At 35.3% G+C, this 16669-nt stretch overlaps 2 long non-coding RNA genes across 2 annotated transcripts; one reads left to right on the forward strand and one right to left on the reverse strand.

Annotated features, from left to right (window-relative positions):
* Positions 1 to 4955: 4955 nt before the first annotated feature.
* LOC130049571 (uncharacterized) lies at positions 4956 to 6359 on the reverse strand. Its single transcript, XR_008798120.1, has 2 exons — positions 6277 to 6359; positions 4956 to 5807 (listed from the first exon to the last, which is right to left on the reverse strand). It is a non-coding gene; the product is annotated as an uncharacterized LOC130049571 (long non-coding RNA).
* Positions 6360 to 6952: 593 nt separating this feature from the next.
* Positions 6953 to 9687, forward strand: LOC125657397 (uncharacterized). Its single transcript, XR_007363315.2, has 2 exons — positions 6953 to 7090; positions 7198 to 9687. It is a non-coding gene; the product is annotated as an uncharacterized LOC125657397 (long non-coding RNA).
* The last annotated feature ends 6982 nt before the right edge of the window (positions 9688 to 16669 follow it).

A 16669-nucleotide genomic window follows, 5' to 3' on the forward strand; every position in this document is an offset into this window, starting at 1 on the left:
TTCTAATTGTAACGGGGACCGTTACATATGTTCCCCAAACCTCCCCCAATTAAAAAGTGATGTCCTTGTGAATCTATAGCAAAAAATCATTTTATTTTAGCCTTTAATTACATGTAGTACGTTCAATATGGTCATTGCAGTACCAAAAAATGAAAGAAAGCGTTGCACGCGCATGCGTGTATGATTCCGAATTTTTATCATATACCCACAGTGTGAATTTCATAACGTTTCCACCAAATATAAGGAAGTTATAGCGATTTTAAAATCGTCCAATCAGAATTCAGCACACGTGCATGCACGTGTTGAGCAATAATTATAACCACAGCAATTTGTAAGGAGTACCAAGACACATCTAAACCATTAATATCAATAGAATTTGATGAAAAACAAAAACGTTGTCCTTTTAAAATTGAACATTTAAAAACCGTTGCACGCGCATGCACGTGTGCGTTGGCATTTTTTTGTTACACCAATATATAGATACACATATTGTCTACGTATGCTGTGAATATCATCTCATTCGCTTCATAAATAAGATAGTTACAAACGTTTTAGTATTATCCAATCAAAATGAAGCGCACGTGCATGCGCGTGCAAATTGGTAATTTTGACCATGCAAATCAGTTAAGGGTCTCAATATCTACCTATGATATAAATTTCAAGCCATTTCAATGAAGAACAAAAAAGTTAGACTGATTCCAAAGTTAGTGTACAAATTTTGTAATGCGCATGCGTGCGCGTGCGGACAAAATAACTATTATTTTTCATATGTACAAATGATATACTATCATCCTATTTAGGTTTTATATCGCTTCCTTCAATATTCTGATTTTCCATTTTTAGTACAAAAATTGCAATGCACGTGCGCGCGCGTGCATGCACGTGCAGACAAAATGACTATCACTATGCACATCTACAAACGCTATACTATCATCCCTGAAAGTTTTATATCGATCCCTTTTGTAGTTTCTGAGAACACTACCGGACAAAAAAGTACCGGAGAAAAAGAATAATAACTAAATGCGATCTCGTTGCGAGCAACGAGTGGGTCTTCCGTCCAATTTTAGATGTGATGAGATAAGAATTTGACTGAGATTTTCATTCATAAATAATGATACAAATATATTGTCTAGACGTACAATTTAGCTTCGGTAATGTTTTACAAATATTGATCATTTAAGTGCCATAAATTAAAGAATCTCTGCCGCTCTCGGCCACTAATTAAAGGGGTCAGCCTTTTTTTCGACAAAAAAGTTAATGTTATTTACTGAGATACAAATTCGAGACTGATCAGGCGAATCATGTCGCCCGGAGGCCTAATTTTTTTTTATATCATTCTAGATATATCTCGCAAAACTGAACAACTTTTGTTCTACATGTCCTATTAGAATTTTCTTGAGAAAAAAGTTATTGATTGCGACATTTATCAGACTGTTCAGGCGAGTCATAAGGCCCGTGAGCCTTTTTCTTGATATCGTTTGAAACATCTTGCAAAACTGAACAACTTTTGTTCTACATGTCTTATCAAAAGTTTTTCGAGAAAAAAGTTATTGATTGTGACACTAATCAAACTGTTCAGGCGAGCCATGAGGCCCGTTCGCCTTTTTCATGATGTTGTTTGAAACATCTTGCAAAACTGAACAACTTTTGCTCTAGATGTCTCATTAAAAGTTTCTTGACTAAAATGTTATAGATTACTACAATAACCCCACTGTTCAGGTGAGCCATGAGACCCACAGGCCTTATTCTTAACATCGTTAGTTAACGCTTGCGAATCTGAACAACTTTTGTTCTACATGTCTTATCAAAAGTTTCTCGAGAAAAAAGTTATTAATGTTATTAACTGTGATACAAATTCGACTGTTCAGGCGAGCCATGACGCCCGTAAGCCTATTTTTTGATATCATTAGATATATCTTGCAAAACTGAACAACTTTTATTCTACGTGTTTTATCAAAGTTTCGTGAGGAAAAAGTTAATCATTGTAACAGAAATTCAATGGTTCAGGCGAGCCTTGAGGCCCATTGGCCAATTTCTTGATACGGCACGAAAGATCTCGATAAACTGTACAACTTTTGTTATATATGTCTAAACAAAATATTTACGAGTATAAAGTTATGCGACATTTATCACTGTTAAGGCGAGTCATAAGGCCCGTGGGCCTTTTTCTTGATATCGTTGGAAAGATCTTGCAAAACTGAACAACTTTCGTTCTACATGTCTTATCAAAAGATTCTCGAGAAAAAAGTTAGTAATTGTGACACTGATCAAACTGTTCAGGCGAGCCATGAGGCCCGTTCGCCTTTTTCATGATATTGTTCGAAAGATCTTGCAAAACTGAACAACTTTTGTTCTACATGTCTTGTCAAAAGTTTCTCGAGAAAAAAGTTATCAATGTTATTAATTGCGATACAAATTCGACTGTTCAGGCGAGCCATGATGCCCGGAAGCCTTTTTTAAAGATATCTTTAAATAGATCCTGCAAAACTGAACAACTTTTATTCTACATGTCTTACCAAAAGTTTCGTGAGAAAAAAGTTAATCTTTGTAACAGAAATTCAATGGTTCAGGCGAGCCATGAGGCCCATGGGCCTATTTCTTGAAATGACACGAAAGATCTCAATAAACTGTACAACTTTTGTTATATATATCTAAACAAAATATTTACGAGTAAAAAGTTCTGATTTAAAACGTGGAAAAAAATTGGACACTTTTTTAAACTCCATTTTTGACCCCTACCGAGCTTCCATACTAGGCACTTCCGGAAATTTTTAAAACCCAGGTGCACAACTACAACATGTCGTCTAACATCACTGAAAATTTCAGCACTCTAGCTTTTATCGTTTTTGAGTTTTTGTCTGGACAAAATGGTCATCTGAAAATCGATAAAAGGGGGATAACTTCCAACCGGAAGTGATTTTTCAAAAATTGAAACGGCGGTACAAACTTCAAATGGCAACGCATCAATCCTGAAAATTTGAAGGAAATCGATCCAGCCATCTCCGAGAAATCTTCTGCACAAAAATCGGTAAGGAGGAGAAAAAAATAATAATAATAATAACTAGATTCGATCTCGTTGCGAGCAAAGAGTGGGTCTTCCGTCCAAATTTAGATGTGATTAGATAAGAATTTGACTGACATTTTCGTTCATAAATAATGATACAAATATATTGTCTAGACGTACAATTTAGCTTTGGTAATGTTTTACAAATATTGATCATTTAAATGTTATAAATTAAAGACTCTCTCTACCTCTCGGTAACTAATTAAAGGGGTCAGCTTTTTTTTCGAGAAAAAAGTTAATAATGTTATTTACTGAGATACAAATTCGACTGATCAGGCGAGTCATGCCGCCCGGAGGCCTATTTTTTATATCATTCTAGATATATCTCGCAAAACTGAACAAATTTTGTTCTACATGTTCTATGGAAATTTTCTTAAGAAAAAAGTTATTGATTGCGACATTTATCAGACTGTTAAGGCGAGTCATAAGGCCCGTGGGCCTTTTCTTGATATCGTTTGAAAGATCTTGCAAACCTGAACAACTTTTGGTGTACATGTTTTATCAAAAGTTTCTCCAGAAAAAAGCTATTGATTGTGACACTAATCAAACTCTTCAGGCGAGCCATGAGGCCCGTTCGCCTTTTTCATGATGTTGTTTGAAACATCTTGCAAAACTGAACAACTTTTGCTCTAAATGTCTCATTAAAAGTTTCTTGACTAAAATGTTATAGATTACAACAATAACCCAACTGTTCACGTGAGCCATGAGACCCGCAGGCCTTATTCTTAATATCGTTAGTAACGCTTGCGAATCTGAACAACTTTTGTTCTACATGTCTTATCAAAAGTTTCTCGAGAAAAAAGTTATTAATGTTATTAATTGTGATACAAATTCGACTGTTCAGGCGAGCCATGACGCCTGCAGGCCTATTTTTTGATATCATTAGATAGATCTTGCAAAACTGAACAACTTTTATTCTACATGTTTTATCAAAGTTTCGTGAGGAAAAAGTTAATCATTGTAACAGAAATTCAATGGTTCAGGCGAGCCATGAGACCCATGGGCCCATTTCTTGATACGGCACGAAAGATCTCAATAAACTGTACAACTTTTGTTATATATGTCTAAAAAAAATATTTACGAGTATAACGTTATGCGACATTTATCACTGTTAAGGCGAGTCATAAGGCCCGTGGGCCTTTTTCTTGATATCGTTTGAAAGATCTTGCAAAACTGAACAACTTTTGTTCTACATGTCTTATCAAAAGATTCTCGAGAAAAAAGTTAGTAATTGTGACACTGATCAAACTGTTCAGGCGAGCCATGAGGCCCGTTCGCCTTTTTCATGATGTTGTTCGAAAGATCTTGCAAAACTGAACAACTTTTGTTCAAGATGTCTTATTAAAAGTTTCTTGACAAAAATGTTATAGATTGCAACAATAACCCAACTGTTCAGGTGAGCCATGAGACCCGCAGACCTATTTATTAACATCGTTAGTTAACCCTTGCGAAACCCCTCTGAAAATAAATCCCACTTTTTTGCTTAATTGAAGGATATCCCTGGAAGTCCTGGGACTTCCTTGTGAAGTCCCACTTCTCCCATGTCCTAATGCAGTGGGATAATACAGGACTTCATGTTTCTGCATTTGTCCTGGAATATCCCACTTACATCAAGAGTGACTTTGCAAGAATTTCTAGGACATATTTATTACCTAAATGTCTTACAAAGTCCCACTCTCATAGCAGCAGGTTTTTCTAGGACATTCTTGTGTTTTTCAGGACTTTATTATAAAATGAAGACGAAAACATCGTCCCAGAAATTCCCTAAAAATCTCATACTTGATACATTCAAGATAATGCAAGACTTTACATTGTTTTCCAGGACTTCGTATTAACAGTATGCAAAGAGAGAAGTCTTGCAATTACCCTCAAAATCTTACAACCAGTGAAGTCAGATTATAAAGGACTTTAATGAGGGTTACAGGACTTTTAGATATTAATTGTTACAAAATTAAATCCTTGTCATATCAAAGAAAAGATTTTACATTTTCTGGATTACCTTGACATGTCATTGCTACATAGTTCAGGCTAAAAAAAAACTATAAGAACAGTGAATGATTCGTGGATAAGAACATTTATGTATACAACAACAATCATGTCATAATAAGTTGTAATAGAAAAGACTATATTTCATCAAAAGTAGACTTGAAAAATGTTGGCTATGAGAACACTTCTTATAAATTTATAATGACAACAATCTGAACTTGAATAAAAATCACTTTACTGTCAAATGCGCTATTGAAATCCTCAATGTCACTTGAAAGACTACCATAATTTGAGTTTTGAGATGCTTCATCACAGGAGTTCAATCGGGTTTGTCATGTTTTTTTTTAGGTTAGAATATTGTCCAGTGTATTATTAAGATCATTTTGATAACAGATTTCCAGTTCCTGGGCTACCTTCTTCAAAATAAAGAAGATCCCTTTTTGTGAAAGAATGTTCAAAAATTCATCAGATTCTGTGGTAGGCTTTTCCATTTCCAGAGATGACACAGCGGCATTAATGTTCGAAACTGAACTTAAAAAAATGTCTGTATCAAAAGGATTGCAATTCAGGCTCAAGTGATGATAAGTTAAAAGGATTTTCCAATGTCACGGTCGTATCACTTGAAGTACCAATGGCATATCAACTTCTGGATGTCACCACTGAAGATTGCAGTTGATGTTTTAATATTTAGTACATTTAGGAATTCGCATGTTTACATCTTTCTTGCACAGCATGTACCTTTTGGGTTCTCAATCTCCTTCAATAATAATTAATTACAAATTATTAATGAAGAAACTTAATTTTCAAGACACTGATTAAAAATTTTATATTTAGAAAAGTTTCTTTGACACATCAATGTTTTGAGGTGCAAATAGCAATAAATTATCACTGATGGATACAATCAGCTTGCCATGCTAAATTTTGTAACCGTACTGTCCGTAGTTATTTTACGAAGCAGTAATAATTACAGAACAAGGTCAACTGATCGAAACAGAATCATAATGATGGATATCCATGATACAATGTTCTGGTGATTATACCCTTTCCATCTAGATCGAACCAGTCAATGGTTTACGTTAAAAAATAGAGTAGTTTGTTTTGATATGTTAAGCTGTAAATAGAATGATTGTATCGAGGAATTTCGAGTGGTCCAGCGATCAAGCGTGTATTTTTCCAATGCATGTAATCATTTACAAACGTAAACAAAATAAGCATATGGTACTTACAGAGTGTCATCCGTTACCCCGTAGTCCCTTTTCATTCCGATGTTATTGATTTCCATTCACAAATCTTTAAATCATAAATGACTTCTTTGAAAGTTGTAACTTCCGGTGATGTCGTTTCGGTCAACTTGTACAATGTACGAAGCTTGTCGTGTTTTTTTCTTCTCCCCGTTCTTATTCGATATAAGATATATCATGTATAAAATATATCATATGTATATATATGAAGTCTTATACACTGGGTTTCCACTGGTCGATTGTATAACTTTCTACTGATCGTCTTTTGGTTACGTGTTGACCTGGGGACGAGTCAGTCAGTGTACGACCTGACGTTCACGCAAGTGATCAAAGCGCTTTTTTTTCAATGTTCCTTTCTGGGCGCGAAGTCAGGGAAATATTCGCAAGGATGGAGAACATTCAACAGAATCAGTATGCAATCAAGCATGGAATGGATTCCAGATAGGAATATAGGATTCACCTTACACTCAGAAACTGGGGGATAGGCCTAGTTGTTCAAAATACACGGCGTTGCTGGTTAGTATTTTTACTTTTGGTTTGTAATAATTCGTCTTTTTTGGTAGTCTAGTGGAATTGTCACACCTTAACAAATTATCATCCTGTTTCCAATATTTTTATCTAGTACATGTTCTCTTTCATTGTAGCATGGACTTGAAGAGATAGTTATGAATTTAGAATATCATCAAGTGACTTTTAATAAGGCACTGTTTTCAGTGGATGAACCGACATCATGCAGTGTGACAGGAAAACGCCCGTGAGACCAAAGATGGCTTAGATAAAAGGGAAGACGATGCAGAAGGTGCATATATACAAGTTCAAGACATAAATATTTTAAATTTTGCATGATGTTCATTTACAAAACCTGTTATGCAACCTCTCAAATAATTCATTATGCTATCTTTTAAGCCTCTGTACCAGAGAAAAATCCAGAGATGGCCCTCAAAGAAGTTAGAAACAAGATGAGAGACCGTCTCAAGTTGTTTAGGTCTGGAGCCACCTTCCCCCACCCACGAGTCGAAGAAATAGATCTTTGAACCACTCCAGGTTACCCGTGACATCAAGATAAACAAAATTCAACTTCAGGGACAATTTGATAATACCTGTTTAAAAATTTTTTTTAGCTCACCTGGGCCGAAGGTTCAAGTGAGCTTTTCTGATCAAAATTTGTTCGTTGTCTGTCGTCGGCGAAAACTTTTCACATTTTCATCTTCTCCAGAACCACTGGGTCAATTTCAACCAAACTAAGTGACACAAAACACCCTTGGGTGAAAGGCTTTCAAGTTTGTTCAAATGAAGGGCCATGCCCCTTCAAAGGGGAGATAATCGCAAAAATACGGTGGGGTCATTCAAAAATCTTCTCAAGAACCACTGGGACAGAGAAGCTGAAATTTACATGAAAGCCTCCTGACATAGTACAGATTCAAGTTTGTTAAAACCAATGACCTGGGGGGGGGGGGGGGTTGGGGGGTTGGATTGGGTCTCAATAGGGGATCAAAGTTTTACTTACAAATATACAGGGAAAATCTTTATGAAAATTGTCTTCTCAAGAAACACTTGGCCAGAAAAGCTGAGATTTACATGAAAGTTTCCCAACATAGTGTAGACTCAAGTTTGTAAAATTCACAGGGTTGTCACTAACGCAAGAATAGGATCACAGAAATTTCATTGGGGTTTGTCTGATATGGCGAGTCCCGCAGACGTGTCTCGGACTCTGAGTAAAAATCATAATTTTACTTAGAAGCCCTGATTTGTGTATTAATTAAAACTCATAGGAAAAAATCTAGGTAAAACGTTACGCTCTAATGTGAACCGAGATGATACCACCGAGTTCACAGTGTCCCAATCCGACTTGTTTGTTTAGTGCAGTCAATTAGGTGCAAATTAGAATATAATATTGAAATTTAGATACAAAGTAAAAAACATTTTGCCACTCACAGGCAGTTATTTATATATGTTTCTTTTTCTTTTTTTTTACAAATCAGGATCTATATTTAATTATAAATGTTTGTCTTCCGGTAGCCATTTTTATTGGAATTGAAAGTAGCGTAGTTTGTAAACTTTGGTAGATTTTACATCATTTTACAAACAAAATTAGTACGCATCTATTTTATCACAATAATTATTTAATTAAAATTTTGTTTAATACTGAATAGGGTTGTAACGATGATAGAGGATTCGGGGAAGTAATTCTGTTTGCAATGGGCAATTAGTTGTATGAGACCGAGTCGTGAATGATTACTTTTAATTTCATGTGTACAAAGTGATCATTGCACTGTTATGCATGGGCTTGGCGAAAATTAACTGATTTTTGCCATTTGTTGAAGATGAAAGTGAACAGAGGTACGACATTAGCTTGTGTTCACTCGGTATAAATAAAGGTGTAGGAAAAATCTAAATGACTCTTTAATTCAACTTTCATGGGACTCGTCAAATTTTCATGGGACTCAAGCTGCTTACAAACCATGATACCGGGACTCGTCTTCAATATTTTCTAGTGACAACCCTGAATCGTGGCCCCCAAGGGTAGGTTTTGGCCACATTATAGGGACAAAGGTTTTACATACAAGTATATGGGAAATCTTTAAATATGGACCAAGATGACTAAGGTGAGCGATGTGGCCCATGGACCTCTTGTTTAATTATTTGTTTACGTAAGAAATAGTGCTTTTTAGCTCACCCCAGCCATAATTTAAATGAACTTTTCAAAGTACTTGCTTTGGAAGTTCAAATAAGTATTGCTGAAATTTATGTTTTTGTATGTTAAATAAATTTTATTATCAGATTATCATTTTGATTCATAATTTCATTCTTAATTGCCACTTTTACAGAAAAGATATCACATATCCTGGATCTCGAGTTTTATTCCACAGTAGGGTAAGACCAAAACAGGTTAGTAGGATAAATTGGGACTTTCCAGGAGTCCTGCATCAACTCAAAAAGCAGGATTTTTAGGGAGATCCAATAAAATCCTGCAAAATCCCAGTCCTGTCTACTGGGACTTTCCAAGACATGTCCAGAATAATCCCACTTTCTCCCCTTTCAGATTGCAGGATTAAGTGAGACTTTGCAGGACAATAAAAGGCAAATTTAAGTGTTCAAATTATCCTTAAAAGTCCTGAAATGTCCCACTGCCAATACCGTCCCTCTAATTCCTTGTCAATCTCAGTTTCAAAAAAGCAGGACTTTTCAGGACAATCCTGATAAATCCTGGAATTTTGTCTTGGGACTTCCTGGGATATCCTGCTGTATTTTCAATGGGGAAATTATCCTTAAAAGTCCTGAAATGTCCCACTGCCAATACCGTCCCTCTAATTCCTTGTCAATCTCAGTTTCAAAAAAGCAGGACTTTTCAGGACAATCCTGATAAATCCTGGGATTTTGTCTTGGGACTTCCTGGGATATCCTGCTGTATTTTCAGAGGGGCACTGAACAACTTTTGTTCCACATGTCTTGTCAAAAGTTTCTCGAGAAAAAAGTTATTAATGTTATTAATTGTGATACAAATTCGACTGTTCAGGCGAGCCATGACGCCCTGAGGCCTAGTTTTTGAAATCATTAGATAGATCTTGCAAACCTGAACAACATTTATTCTACATGTCTTATCAAAAGTTTCGTGAGAAAAAAGTTAATCATTGTAACAGAAATTCAATGGTTCAGGCGAGCCATGAGGCCTATGGGCCCATTTCTTGATATGACACGAAAGATCTCAATAAACTGTACAACTTTTGTTATATATGTCTAAGCAAAATATTTACGAGTAAATAGTTATGATTTAAAACGTGCAGAAAAATGAGACACTTTTTTAAACCCCATTTTCGACCCCTACCGAGCTTCCATATTAGGCACTTCCGGAAATTTTTAAAACCCAGGTGCACAACTACAACATGTCGTCTAACATCACTGAAAATTTCAGTACTCTAGCTTTTATCGTTTTTGAGTTTTTGTCTGGACAAAATGGTAATCTGAAAATCGATAAAAGGGGAATAACTTCCAACCGGAAGTGATTTTTCAAAAATTGAAACGGCGGTACAAACTTCAAATGGCAACGCATCAATCCTGAAAATTTGAAGCAAATTGATCCAGCCATCTCCGAGAAATCTTCTGCACAAAAATCGGTAAGGAGAAAAAAAAAAGAATAATAATAATAACTAGACACGATCTCGTTGCGAGCAACGAGTAGGTCTTCCGTCCGATTTGTTGATGCACTCGGAGTTAAAAAAAAAAAAAGACAAATGAGTCCCAATTTAGTTTCCGACTTTAAGACACTTTAGATATAATCAATTTTTCATATCATAAGCTTCTGAAGCAAAGTTGCGGTGAAATTCGTTTGAAATTCGACTCTCCAGGCGAGCCATAAGGCCCGCGGGCCTATTTCTTGATGTCATTTGTTAGCCCTCTATAGACTCAACAACTTTAGTTCTATATGTCTTTACAAAATATTTACCTGTAAAAACTTATTGAGATCGACCGATATCGACAAAAAATCGACTCTACAGGCGAGCCATTAGGACCATAGGCCTATTTCTTGATATCAATCGATAGATCTCGATAAACTGAACAACTTTTGTTCAATATGTCCTTACAAAATATTTACCAGTTACAAGTTTTTGAAATCGACTGATATCGACAAAAATCGACTCTACAGGCGAGCCATGAGGCCCACAGACCCATTTTTTGATATTGATCGATAGGTTATGACACATTGAACAACTTTTGTTCAATAATGCTTTTCAAAAAATATGTCGTTTTAAAGATATGAGGCGTCAAATATTTACGATTTTGGCCCTTAAAATCTCTAATTACGTAACATATGACCTACTTTTTGATTTGATAAGATCAAGCTCGTTGAGATGAACATTTCCGCTTCTACAACTTATTATAAAGTATTAATAGTTTCTGAGATATTCTCAAAAACATTTGGACCCTTCTGAACCCCTAATTTAAAGGGCCAGCCCGTTTTGCTTGATATCGTAAGAAAGGCCTTGTCATTTTAAACATTTTTTGCTCAACAAGTATTTAGAAATTCTTTACCGTTCTCGAGTTATCTCTACAAGAAATATTTAGGGGCCAAATTGTAGCTCCCTAACGGGGCCACATAGGGAAAAAACGAAATGTACATATTGTTTAGATTATCATTCTGAACAACTTTTGTTCAATAATGCTTTTCAAAATATTTGTCGTTTTCAAGATATGAGGCATCAATTATTTATGATTTTGGCCCTTAAAATCCCTTATTACGTAACATATGACCTACTTTTTGATTTGATAAGAACAAGCTCGTTCAGATGAACATTTCCGCTTCAATGACTTATTACAAAATATTAATAGTTTCTGAGATATTCTCATAAACCTTTGGACCCTTCTGGGCCCCTAATTTAAAGGGTCAGCCCCTTTTGCTTGATATCGTAAGAAAGGTCATGACATTTCAAACATTTTTTGTTCAACAAGTATTTAGAAATTCTTTACCGTTCTCGAGTTATTTCTAGAAGTAATTTTTAGGGGCCAAACTGTAGCTCCCTAACGGGGCCACATAGGGTAAAAACGAAATATGCATATTGTTCAGATCATCATTCTGAACAACTTTTGTTCTTTATTGCTTTTCAAAATATTTGTCGTTTTCGAGATACAAGGGGTAAAAAATTTATGGTTTTGGCCCTTAAAATCCCTTATTACGTAATATATGACCTAAATTTTTATATGAATAGATTTGGATTGTTGAGATGAACATTTTTTGTTCTTTGACTTATACCAAAATATTAACGATTTTTGAGATATTTGATCTAGACTTTGAGCCCTTCTAGATCCCTAATTGAAGGGGCTAGCCCCTAAATCTTGATATTTTCGAAAAGATCTCGTAAATGTGCACAACTTTTGTTCTACATGTCTTAACAAAATATTTGCAAGAAAAAAGATATTGGAGATCAAAGGTCAAAAATCGCCGAAATCGGCGAAAAATGTTGGCATCCATTTTTTCAGGTCCAGGCGAGCGTTTAGGCAAATCGCCTCCGGTAAAATCGAATTCCCCACAAATCTTCTAAAATGTTTACTCTATCTTGTGTAGAAATTTCAAGACTCTAGCTTCAAAACTAACGGAGGAGATGCGTGGACAACAAGGCCCTTCAAAAAGTCACTAAAAGAGAGATAACTCCTGACCGGAAGTGACGTCAAGCACGAAAGTTTGCAAGCAAAGTTTCGTCACCAAAAGACATCTTTCCTGAAAATTTCGTGAAAATCGAACCAGAAATGGCTGAGAAAAACGCGTGTACTACCAAGGAAAATAATAATAATAATAACTAGAAACTCATTACTAGTAATGAGTAGGTCTTCCGTTTGTTCACTTCCGGTAAAGAGTTTTCTGATCCTACAAAAACCATTCAAATATATCAGAGAATGTACTTTAACAATAAATGAGAAGTGTATTATCGAATTTTTTACTCATTTCTTGTAACTTCCGGTGACGACCGGAAGTACTATTCAGATGTGTTTTCCTATAAATGACAGCGACTCTTTACTGTCTATATTCCCTGAAAATTTCACGTCTCTCTCTGAAAGAGTTCTCAACAAAAAGAAGTAGACTAAAGAAAGAGAAAGTAGTAGGTTACTACCGACCGGAAGTCAATTTTTGAAAAACAAAAACATCAAAACTCTAGAAGTTGATACTTTTTATTAAGGCATGTGAAAATCATATGAAAGACTTCAAATATAAGCGAGATTTATGGGGAGAAAGAGACAAAAAGAAAAAAGGTATTTTATGAAGAAACCGGAAGTAGTTGTTTTGACTACCGACAGACTCAATATTCTTTTGACACTTTGAAAGAGAGTTAATAAACTAGTATAGGTTTCAATTTGAAAGAAAAAGTTTGAAATTTGCGATTCCTTCAATCACTTCCGGTGACGACAGGAAGTGACGGTTCAACCCCCTACTGCACGCTTATAAACGGAGATTGATTATCCCTGAATATTTGATGAACCTATATTTTACCTTTTCCAAGAAAAATGCTGGACAAAATTCCTTTTGAGAGACAGAATATCGGCCATATTTTTCGACCGGAAGTGAATTTTGTAAAAACAAAAATAATTATAGCAAGGTCATTTCATAAGACATTATTCCTGAAAATTTCAAGAAAATATATCCAGCCATCTCTGAGAAATCACTCGAAGAAATCGGAAAATCGACATTTTTTAAAACACTTCCGGTATAGACCGGAAGTGACAGACGAAAAAATTGAATGTATGTGTACAATGGACTAATGTTAGTTAATCAACTCGACAAGTTTCAAGCGTCTATCTATATTCATTATTGAGAAACTGAAAAAACAAGGCTTCAATATATCCACGCCATATCTCACGACCGGAAGTGAATTTTACAAAAATATTTAAGTATACTCTAGACATGTATAGTGTCTATAACATATGTAAAATTCAAATCATTAACTTGTTTTATGACCGAGATTTATGGCACTGAAAAATGAGAGAATGAATAGTCTTTCTTTGATATAACCGGAAGTTGGAGATTCAATTTCCGGTGGGGTCAACATTTTTTGATAATTAGAACGAGACCTAGTAAACCGATATAGGTTTCAATTTGAAAGAAAAAAGTTTGAAATTGATGATTAATTCAATCACTTCCGGTGACGACCGGAAGTGACGGCCGACATTCTTAACCCCCTACTGCACGCCTACAAAGTAAGATCTATTAACTCTGAAAATTTGATGACTGTATCTTTAACCGTTTCTGAGAAAAACGCTGTACAACGAAAACAGCTAATAAGCCGTATTTGCCGACCGGAAGTGAATTTTACAAAAATATTTAAAGTTACTCTAGACATTTATAGTGACTATAATATATGTAAAACTCAACTCATTAACTGGTTTCATGACCAAGATTTATGGCACTGAAAAATGAGAGAATTAATAGTCTTTCTTTGATATAACCGGAAGTTGAAGATTCAACTTCCGGTGGGATCAACATTTTTTGAGAATTAGAACTGGACCTAGTAAAACGATATAGGTTTCAATTTGAAAGAAAAAAGTTTGAAATTGATGATTTATTTAATCACTTCCGGTGACGAAGGGAAGTGACGGCGACAAAAAATATTACGTGCATGCACCATAGAGAAGATAGATCTGTCATCCCTGAAAGTTTCATTCGATTATCTTTTGTGGTTTTCAAGTTTACCCCTGGACAATGTTTCTTTCAAAAACCGGAAAATCGGACGTATCTGACGAACGGAAGTGAATTTTGAAAAAATGAAAAAAATACCTCGAGGTACCATCGTTGTCTATAACCTGTGAAAGTTTCAGGAAAATCCATCCAACGGTTTAGGAGACGAAAGGGAAAAAAAAAAAATAATAATCACTATAAGGTCTTCCGTTCGTAACGGAAGACCTTAATAACTAGACACTCATTACTAGTAATGAGTAGGTCTTCCGTTAGACCACTTCCGGTAAAGAGCTTTCTGTTCCTACAAAAACCATTTAAATGTATCAGAAAATGTGCCTTAACAATGAATGAGAAATGTATTATCGAAATTTTTACTCCTTTCTCGTAACTTCCGGTGACGACCGGAAGTACTATTCAGATGCGTTTTCCTATAAATGAGAGCGACTCTTTACTGTTGATATTCCCTGAGAATTTCACGTCTTTATCTGAAAGAGTTCTCAACAAAAAGAAGTAGACTAAAGAAAGAAAAAGTAGTAGGTTACTACCGACCGGAAGTCAATTTTGAAAAACAAAATTATCAAAACTTTAGAAGTTGATACTTTTATTAAGACATGTGAAAATCATATGAAAGACTTCAAATATAAGCGAGATTGATGGGGACAAAGAGACGAAAAGTAAAAAGGTATTTTATCAAGAAACCGGAAGTAGTCGTTTTGACTACCGACAGAGTCAATATTCTTTTGACACTTTGAAAGAGAGTTAATAAACTAGTATAGGTTTCAATTTAAAGGAAAAAGTTTGAAATTTGCGATTCTTTCCCTCACTTCCGGTGACGACAGGAAGTGAGGGTCGATATGTTCAACCCCCTACTGCACTCTTACAAACAGAGATTGATCATCCCTGAATATTTGATGAACCTATATTTTACCTTTTCGAAGTAAAATGCTGGACAAAATTCCTTTTGAGAAACAGAAAATCGGCCATATTTTCCGACCGGAAGTGAATTTTATAAAAACAAAAATAATTATAGCAAGGTCATTTCATCAGACATTATTCCTGAAAATATCAAAAAAAAATATCCAGACTCGAAGAAATCGGAAAATCGACATTTTTTTCAAATACTTCCGGTAGAGACCGGAAGTGACGGATGAAAAAATTGAATGTATGTGTACATTGGACTAATGTTAGTTGATCAACTCTAGAAGTTTCAAGCGTCTATCTATATTCATTATTGAGAAAGTGAAAAGACAAGGTTTGAATATGTCCACCCCATATCTCACGACCGGAAATGAATTTTACAAAAATATTTAAAGATACTCTAGACATTTATAGCATCTATAACATATATAAAATTCAAATCATTAACTTGTTTCATGACCGAGATTTATGGCACTGAAAAATGAGAGAATGAATAGTCTTTCTTTGATATAACCGGAAGTTGGAAATTCAACTTCCGGTGGGGTCAACATTTTTTGAGAATTAGAACGAGACCTAGAAAACCGATATAGGTTTCAATTTGAAAGAAAAAAGTTTGAAATTTAGGATTTATTAATCACTTCCGGTGACGACCGGAAGTGACGGCCGACATTCTTAACCCCCTCCTGCACGCCTACAAAGTGAGATCTATTCACTCTGAAAATTTGGTGACTCTATCTTTTACTGTTTCTGAGAAAAACGCTAGACAACGAAAACAGCTAATAAGCCGTATTTGCCGACCGGAAGTGAATTCTACAAAAATATTTGACGTTACTCTAGACATTTATAGTGACTATAATATATGTAAAACTCAACTCATTAACTAGTTTCATGACCGAGATTTATGGCACTGAAAAATGAGAGAATGAGTGGGCTTTCTTTGATATAACCGGAAGTTGAAGATTCAACTTCCGGTGGGGTCAACATTTTTTGAGAATTAGAACGAGATATAGTAAACCAAAGTAGGTTTCAATTTGAAAGAAAAAAGTTTGAAATTGATGATTTATTTAATCACTTCCGGTGACGACCGGAAGTGACGGCGACAAAAAATAATACGTGCATGCACCATAGATGAAATAGATCTATCATCCCTGAAAGTTTCATTCGATTATCTTTAGTGGTTTTCAAGTTTACCCCCGGACAAAGTTTTTTCAAAAACCGGAAAATCGGACGTATCTGACGAACGGAAGTGAATTTTGAAAAAATGAAAAAAAAATGCCTCGAGGTACCATCGTTGTC

Source organism: Ostrea edulis, chromosome 8 (assembly GCF_947568905.1).
Source record: "Ostrea edulis chromosome 8, xbOstEdul1.1, whole genome shotgun sequence".
NCBI classification, from domain to species: domain Eukaryota; kingdom Metazoa; phylum Mollusca; class Bivalvia; order Ostreida; family Ostreidae; genus Ostrea; species Ostrea edulis.